The sequence below is a fragment of the Ursus maritimus genome, unplaced genomic scaffold (assembly GCF_017311325.1).
Source record: "Ursus maritimus isolate PB19 unplaced genomic scaffold, ASM1731132v1 scaffold_13, whole genome shotgun sequence".
Classification (NCBI taxonomy): Eukaryota; Metazoa; Chordata; class Mammalia; order Carnivora; family Ursidae; genus Ursus; species Ursus maritimus.
Genome location: NW_024423675.1, coordinates 55,620,397 through 55,629,895, shown reverse-complemented (window position 1 = coordinate 55,629,895; position 9,499 = coordinate 55,620,397). Strand labels below are relative to the sequence as shown.

Here is a 9,499-nt window from a genome sequence, read left to right as displayed (position 1 = left end):
ATGCTGGGATTGTGACGTGAGCTAAAGGCAGACGCTTACCACTGAGCCACCCAGGCACCCCTATGAACAAATTCTTAAAGCACTTTCTTTACTGTGAAAAATCAGGTAGAAAGGGTCTGCAGGTAGCAACTGGCAGCAACAAAGTGCCTTATCTCCAAGAACTTAGAAATCAATTGGCCTCATTCGATTAAACCGAAACAGAGAGATGCAAGACACTTTATAAAAGACTGTAACTTAATTGAATACATTAACACACATGAAGAGGGAATGTGGTTATTACAATAGAGGTTATTGTACAAAGGGAACTCAGGGGAAAGGCCCCAGACCTCAAATGTTAATGTCTTGTCCACCTGATACTTTATTTCCCATTGAAATTAATAAATAGGCTTTGGAGATTTTAGAAGATCCAGATTCCACCCTCAAAGCCTGCAAACCTGTGGCTGTAGTCTCCCCATCCATTCACAGGACGTGTTAGGAATGTTCCAGGAACAGGACCCTAATGTCACAGCATGCTCTAAAACAGCAATAAAAAAAAAATGAATGCAATTCTTCGGGTTCTTTTTGCTCCCACAAGTTGGACCAATTGGTCTTAAATGACCGATGTTAAAAATTCCACCAGAAAATATGATAATTTGCCAAACATTCCATTAAATTAACCTTCAAAAGCAAATGTGGTTTCTAAATTAAGCAAAATCCCAGCCTCTTCTGGATCTTTAAAATGTCTTTATTATTTTGGAAAATCTTATGGCTTTGGGTGGGGGAGTGTGGGATTTTCCTGACCTCATTTTAGACACGCTTTAAATTTCTTTTAAAATAATGCCAACTTTCTTTCAAAAAGCAACAAATAATTCTTGTTAATAAAACGTTCATAAAAGTCGAGGGTGAAGAGTTTCTCATATGCACTGCTCTGGCTTCTCAGGATTGGTCCTGGCTTCCTGCTGAGGTTTTCACAAAAGTAATCAAAAACATTTTTATGATTTTTCTGATTCAGACCAGGCTAGATTTTATTACCAACTGAGGTTTAACCAACTATAGTTCATGTAATATATATTAAAACTGTAATATATAAATAAACCAATCCTCATCTACTCCTCTCAACAATATCATAAAAATAAATTAACCTAATTTTTGAAAAGAGATTTTTATCTTCTCCTGATTCAGAGATTTGGCGTCAATTAAAATAACCTCTTTATAAGTTCACAGTGCTAGTCATAAAGGTCTATAAAGCTTCTTCTAATAAAAGAGAAAGGAAGCAAAATACAAAAAGCTGAGCACTCAGATAATCAACTTTTTTAAACGAACGCCTTAGCCTTCCCAGGGACAGATATCGCTTGAGGTCGTTCCTCTAAGTTTCATCATTGATACAAAACACTAACTTAGGCAGGTAAACTGCCTTTATTTCTTTGGATAAGGCAGCCACAATTACTTAATACCTGCTCCATACAGAGCAGCGATCGGAAAGCACCGTGAGTTAAAAGAGAGGAAAAGGTATTTTAGTCTAAGGTCCAGGACTTTCAGATTAATGAGGAGCCGTGAGACACGGAAAAGAGGAAAACCATAGAACATAATCGCAAACAAAAGCCGTCACCGAGCAATACTGCAGACATGGTAAGTCATAGCTGGAGTAAGAGTACCTGATGATAGCCCTCGAGGCACTGACTCTTAACCGTAACTGCAAAGATAAAATGAAAAAAAAGCAAGAACTTCTCTGACTCAACACATGGCGCTTCAGGGGCTGCCATTCTATAACAGGTATGTGAAAAAAACAAACAAAAAACGCTCTGAATCCACATAGTCACAAAAACTCAGACACCAGTGCAGCCTGGCTTGCCCCACAGCAAAACCAAATCCAGGGCCCAGGCTTGTGTTCCTGTTTTGACATCACAGTCATCTATGTGGCAGAGACTGGTTAGCGGTTCACTAAGCCTGGTTAGGGGTGACCTTGAATTCTGGCCTTTGGTATGTCGGTGGAAGTAAAGGGCACGGTTTCCAGGTTTGGCCCCTAAAAACCTCTTGTGGGATTCTGTGTGCCTCTCTATTTTTCTGTCTTCTGATGAGATCCTGATTCCAGAATGACCTCCACATATTGGAGGTGGTACAGGCCCCAACAGTCTGGATCCCTGAGTGTCTGCCCAGAGCAGATAACGCCATTGCCTCCCACACAGCTATCCTGGCCACCTGCACGTCCAAGACTACGTTCTGTTCTGTTAAACCCCTGGGCTCTGGGTGTTTACCTGTTCTAACAACTAGCATAACCTTAACGATACAACGTGCCATTTTTAAAACACAGAAAACTAAAGCAAAAAGACGAGTCACCCTGCTGAATTTTGTTGGAGAATTTTAGATATTCATGAAAAGAGATGTATTATGACTTCATTTTCTTTTCTTTTTTTTTTTAAGATTTTATTTATTTATTTGAGAGAAAGACAGAGAGAGAGAGACAGAGAGAGAGCATGAGCAGGGGGAGGGGCAGAGGGAGAGGGAGAAGCAGACTCCCCGCTGAGCAGGGAGCCCGATTCCCTATTTGGGCTGGATCCCATGACCCTGAGATCATGACCTGAGTCAAAGGCAGAGGACTGAGTCACCCAGGGCCTTTTCATTTCTTTAAAGTAATAAAGCATTTGAATAGTGAGTAAAACTAAACCTGTAAGTATAGATATCATTAGAAGAAAACACGGAGAGAGAAAATTATTGAAGGGAAATATTTTTTTAAAACAGATCCGCCATACAAGTAGCTGTGTGTCGTGTCCCCCCCGACCCCCGTCCACCCCGCCCTGCCCCCATGCTGTGCGCCCAAAGAGGGGAAAGGCTCTTCATTCATCAAATAAGAAAGTTTTCAGTGTATGGTTTCCCACAGTCACCCTCCCTCCCTTTTTTCTGTGTAACACTTCACTCCAGTGAAATTTTACAGGGAAGCAAATATATAAAACAGATCATCTTGGCACTGCTCTGGTTGAAGTGGGGTTGAAAATGTGGCTCCAGCCCCAAACAGTTCCAGGCATCCCTGGAAACAACTTAACAAAACCCCAGGGGCACTTAGGAGTATAGTTTAAAACCCACAATTTATATTAATTCCATCACGAGATGCAGGTACAATCAGGCTAAACATCCTTAGTCTCTCATAACTTAAAATGATTGCCTTGTCATCTACCAGTTTAATTTGCATTTTTGGAAATTATTTAAATTTTCAACCTGTGTAACATCTTACATAATAAACTCCATTTTCCTTTAAAATATTTTTTCACATTCATCTTTCTTTCATTTTTTGCTACCATCGGCCTAGTGCAGGTTACATGACTCCTTTACCTGAATTTCTCCCCAATCCCGCAATCCATCCTGCACACATTCTCTCTCTCTTTTTTAAAGGCTTTATTTATTTATTTGAGAGAGAGGGAGCAAGAGCAGGGGGCAGGGGCAGAGGGAGAGGGAGAGAGAAACAAGCAGACTCAGCGCTGAGCGTGAGGCTTGACATGAGGCTCGATCTCACTCACGACCCTGAGATCACAACCTGAGTGGAACCCAAATGCTAGACGATTAACTGACTGCACCCCCCAGGTGCCCCTGCACACATTCTCTTGAGTCTGTTCTCTACCCAGCAGCACAAGTGGACTTCATGAACTATGAGTCTGAGCAGGTCACTCTTGCTGAAAACATTCCATTGGCTGCATCATATTTTGAATAAAAATCCAAAGGCTACAGGGCGCCTGGGTGGCTCAGTCGGTTAAGCGTCTGCCTTCGGCTCAGGTCATAAACCCAGGGTCCTGGGATGGAGCCCCACATCGGGCCCCCTGCTCAGCAGGAAGNCTGCTTTTCCTCCTCCCTCTGCTTCTCCCCCTGCTTGTGCTCTCTCTGTCAAATGAATAAATAAATCTTTAAAAAAAAAATCCAAAGGCTTTTCAGTAGCCAAGACTCTACATGACCTGGCCTTGTCTCCACTCCCCTGCTACTCCATCTATACTTCCTTGTTTTTGCTCAAACATGGCAAGTGTGATCCCAGCCCGGGGGCCCTTAAACTCCACTGTCCCTGTGCTTGCACCTCTCACTTCCCAGATGACTGCGTGGTTCACTGATGTATTTCATTCAGGTCTGTGGTCAGATCTGACCTGCTCACAGGGCTTTTTTCCCTGACCATCCTATTCTGTCTTAACTAGTCTCTTCTTCTACCCTGCTACCCAGAGCATATCACTTCCTGACATTAAATCATACATGGACTGGTTCGTTTCCCCTCACGGGATATAACCTCCTTGAAGATGGAATTTTTATTTTGCTCATTACTGTATCCCCAACACCTGGAACAGTAGGTAGCATGTATTTGTTGCTCGGTAAATAATTCTATAAACGAATAAATGAACACCCCTGGAGAGTGTGTAGCGCCTGATTATTACTTTTTTCTGCTCAAAAACATTCAGACCCCAACATGATCAAGCTATGCTTCCCTTTTGCAGCCTTCTTTCCCATCTCAGAGTCCCATGGATGTTGATACAGCAACATGGATGACATTTAAAGGCATTGTGCTGAGTGAAAGATACTAATCTCAAAATGTCCACATTGTATGTTTCTATTTATGTGACGTTCTTAAAAGGACAAAACTATAAGGACAGAGAACAAGATCGGTGGTGCCAGAAGTTATGGGTGGGGATAGAGGTGACTTTATAAAAGAATAGCAATGGGGGGCGTGGATTTGGGGGGATGATGGAACCGATCTGGATCCTGATCATGGTGTTTGCCAAGGATCTATACATGTGTTGAAATTCATAGAATTGTGCTCCAAAAGAAAATAGTCAAGTTTACCATGTGATAATTTAAAAAATAAAATAAAAATAAATATGTAAGAAAAAATACTTTTTAGTCCTATGGATCCTAAGACCCAGAAAATTTGAGTTTTTGCTGTCCCCCACTTCTTGCTATGATTTCCCTGTCCCTTCCCCAACCTCTCCTGCTTCTATCCCCTCTTTGTTAAGTCTCTCTGTACTGGACTCTCCACATTGAAAGTCTTTTACAACAGAACTGCCAGACTGATCTTTCTAGAACACGACTTTTACCATTTCTCTCCTCAGAAACTTTCAGTGGCTCCCTATCACCTACAGCAGTGGTTTCTAAGCCTTTTTCCTTTTAAAGCCAATGAATCTTTGTTCAGCTGGCGTCTTCCTCAGGAGCCCAGCAGGCAGAATAGACCAGTTTGGAGATTTCCCTAGTTCACCTAGTTGACTAGGGGAGGGGTGCTAGAGCCCCCCTAAACGGCCTCCCCATGACCCCCATCTTACACACCACCCCAAACCCCCAAAGAACCTCCACAGAATCCCAGAACTCCTAGAAGCACAGGTTGAGAACCAGTCGTCAATAGGACAAAGCGTAACTTTTTAGAGTTGTGTTTCTGATCTCTGAGATCTTAGTACTTGTCCTAAAGAATTTATGGGACCATGGAAAGGGCAGAGGACTTGGAAGCTTTGGGGTTCAAGCCCCAGTCCAGCCACTGCCTAGCTGTGTGGATCTTGTTGAGCCTCTGTTGCCCCAGAGACCAAGTTAGGGTAGTAACAACCTCTCTTACAGTGCTCTTGTGATGACAGGACATAGTACGTTAATTCTTCTGTTTTGCAAAATGTGCGATAGAGTCTTATTATTATGGGAGGCAATGTTAAGTGGTGGCAAAAACTGTGGGTTTGGGCCCTTTTGACCTTGTTTAAATACAGGTTCTGTCACTTGCTACTATTGGAGTTTCTTATTCTCTCCGTTTGTTATTGCTTGTATAAATGGAGAAAATATACTATCACGTTAGGACATGAAAACCTTCAGGGGGCGCCAGGGTCGTTCAGTCAGCTAAGCGTCTGACTTTGGCTCAGGTCATGATCTCCAGGGTCCTGGGATCGAGTCCTGAGTGGGACTCTGATCAGTGGGGAGTCTGCTTCTCCCTCTGCCTCTGCCCTTCCCCCTGCCCATGCTGTCTTGCTCACTCTCTCTCAAATAAATAAAATCTTTAAGAAGAAAAGGAAAGGAGGGGAGGGGAGGGGAGGGGAGGGGAGGGGAGAGGAGAGGAGAGGAGAGGAGAGGAGAGGAGAGGAGAGGAGACCGCCAGAGAAAGAAGAGAGGTCTCTCCTTCCATAAGCCTTTTTTCCCTATCCTGTGCCTTTTATTCCCATGGCTTATTCATTCCATCACTGGAAGCCTGTACCTCCTGCTCCCCTTCACCCACTTTGCCCATCCCCCCTTCCCTCTGGCAACCATCCATTTGTTCTCCACATTTATAGGTCTGATTCTGCTTTCTGTTTGTTTGCTTATTCATTTGTTTTGTCTTTTAGATTCCACATGTGAGTGATCTGTACGGTATTTGTCTTTCTCAGTCTGACTTATTTCATTTAGCCTAATACCCTCTAGGTATTACCCTTGGAGTCCTGTTGCTAAGACAGGCTCCTCAATGTAATAAAATATTCCTCCATTCCATGAAGAATTTCTGTCTACAGTCCTACAGTCTACAATGTGGAATATTTTCAATCAATTATTTTAACTGAAAATAAATTGTAGTCCTTTGGTTCTTACTTAACAACATAATTATATCTCTAGCAACCTATCTGTAACATTAAGTAGCAGAATAATTGAACACCTAACTGAAAATCACATAGTTAATTAGTAACAGAGTTGGGATGGGAATTCCCATTCCTTGCCCCAGTTACCAACTCTTTGAACAAGAACCCACCTCAGGAATGGAAGGTGACTGATAGGTCTTCTCTAAGATCACCGTTATTGGGGCTTCAGAAATTCACATCACATTCTATTTGGGAATTGATGAGGAAGGAAACAGAAATATAGAATTAAGGCATACTTTCACAGATTAGTATAAAACTGTGCCTCATTTAATTTGAAACAACTTATCAGTACTGCTATCAAAAAACCAGGCAAGAATTGAGATAATTTACGCAAACAGATTTTGGATTTTCACCAAGATAGCAAAACAACTTTTATATCATCCCTCTGGTTGGAAGAACCAGCCAGTTCATTCTTGTCAAATCACTTCCATCTGTTCACAAAAATAATTTCCCTTCAAAATAACTACCCACTTGTTTTCAGCTGGTTGGTGGCCTGAAACATGAGAGGCTCCCATTTCATTACTGGATTTGCTGATGTTTAGCCCTGTGAACCAAAGATCTTAGAGAAGACTCCCTTTCTCAGTCTGGTGTTCAGCCTGTTGTAAAATTCCGTGAATCGTGTGTGCCCAAAGATACAAAATGGAATGATACAGAAAAACAATCCCTATTTCTGCCCCACCCATTCTAGATCATTATTCTAAAATGTATCGTTGATATTTAGAGCTGAGGTTTTTTTCTGCTTCTACTGAGACTTCAACATGTTAATGATGGATGATATGGCTTCTGATCCACATCATCCCATGACTCAATTTCCAATGATAGTATATTTACTCATTTTTTAAAAATTTAATGGTTAAAATTATGCCTACGGCATAATAATTTCAATAAAAGCCATAAATTGAGTTTTGGAATCTAGCAGATTGGAGTTTAAATTTTGGCTTTGTCATTACCTGAGTGGCCTTGTGCCTTGCTACTTGAAATCATGGCGCCTCAGTGCTCCTGTATGTATAATGGATATTTGCCCCCAGGGTCTCTATGAAGATATCATGCCACATTAGGAGTAAAGCACTTAATACCATGCTTGGAACATAGTGCTCCATAAATGGTATCTATTCTCATTATAACACATTTATATATGCTTGATAGTCACTGATTGTCAACAATTATCATAAAATTGAAAATATACGTGAAAGAAATTTTGTTGAATTTTACTTCTTGCTTTACATTTTAATACTTTCTGGTTTCCAATTATTGGGATCTTTAAAATATTTTTAAGATAAGAGTTCTAAATAAGAAAAAAACATTCCAAGCACTTTTTCATCTCTTAAAAAAAATCTCCTAATGATAAAGTTAAGGATGACTCAACCTATGTGCGTGTGTCAGATTTTTCCACCTCTTTTTTTTTCAGGACCCCTGGAAGGTACCAAGCTGGATAACAGATGATTAGCACTAAGTGAAGGCTGAGATGGGAAGAAAAAAACTACAGTATAATGTGTTTCCTCTTTGACTCAAAAAAATAATAACAACATAAAACAAACAAAAAAAATCCAAACCTACAAAAATAAATCCAGTCATGTCTTCCACCAGCTTTGTGAAAGGGAAAGGAGAAAAATTGGAGGGAAAGGAGGAAAATAAGAGCGGGAGTTCTTAACTGTTTTTGTGCCATCAACTTCCCCCAAATAAAGTGTCTTAATTTTTAACATAATGACGAAATAATAATTCAAGATGGCTGAAACAACTGTTATGTAATACGAAAAGATCTGATTTCCACAGGTGACAAAGGGACAGGTACCGCTAATATTGCTGAAGTTTATGGCTCATATAAAAAATTATACAAAAGATAATTGTAAATTATCTTTAGGAAGCCGTGTAAAAACCTAAAAATAGGCTCATTATAATTGCAACTGTATAAATACAGAATAACATGAAAGGGAATAAACTGAAAAATTGAGACTGAATTATGGACCTTTTAAAACTTTTTTGCCAATATTGCTGCAATTACAATCATTAAAAATCATCAGACCATTGAAAAATTTACAATTGACATAAAACACTGAAGGAAAAACTAAATTTCAATTCAGGATTGAAGAAAATGAAGATGAAACCTTCTCCTAGCCAAGTTTACAGACTGCCTGGATATGTCTGATTGAACCCCTTGGACACCACTTGAAAAATTCCTGCATTGAAGGCATACCATGCCCAATTTGTATCTTCTTCTTTTTTTTTTTTTTTTTTTTTTTATCTGAGAGAGAGAGTGTGTGCATGGGGTGGAGCCGGGGGCAGGGGGCAGTGGTGACAGAAGGAGAGAGAGAATCTCCAGCAGACTCCCGACTGAGCACAGAGCCCGACCCAGGGCTCGATCTCACACCCCCGAGATCATGACCTGAGCTGAGATCAAGAGTTGGTCACCTAACTGACTGGGCCACCCAGGCACCCCCCAATTCGTATCTTCTTAAATGTAAGGTACAATTGGAATATTAGTTCCTTTAAAATTTCTGAATCACAGTAAAAATGAATTTGCTATATTAAAATTAACCAAATAAGTAAACAAATACAGTAGTGCTTTTTCTCTTCAAGTAAAGGTTAAATGAATGGAAAGCAATTATTTTTATTTTCTTACAAAGTTTTTTCTAGTGTGACTTTTCCATATTGTTAACAAAATTTTATTTTTTTTTACTTTTCCTGAGTTTTAATTTTATTTTCTCATCTATTTTGATATACTTCTATGATAAACCACTATAATATTTTGTTGCAAATATTACACATATACATAAAATTCCAGCCGAGAAAGGAAATGAGGACATAATTTTTTTGTCATTGACCTCACTGCATTTTACTGTGGCAGACACCAGAATCCTAGCTCCACTGTAATGATTTTAAAGCTGAAACCACAAGAATGTGTGCAGTCAACAATGAAA

The 9,499-nt window shown here is 40.2% G+C and overlaps 1 long non-coding RNA gene across 1 annotated transcript; it reads right to left on the bottom strand.

Annotated features, from left to right (window-relative positions):
- Window positions 1–202: 202 nt before the first annotated feature.
- Window positions 203–8,898, bottom strand: LOC103666907. Its single transcript, XR_569610.2, has 2 exons — window positions 6,692–8,898; window positions 203–514 (listed from the first exon to the last, which is right to left on the bottom strand). It is a non-coding gene; the product is annotated as an uncharacterized LOC103666907 (long non-coding RNA).
- Window positions 8,899–9,499: the final 601 nt, after the last annotated feature.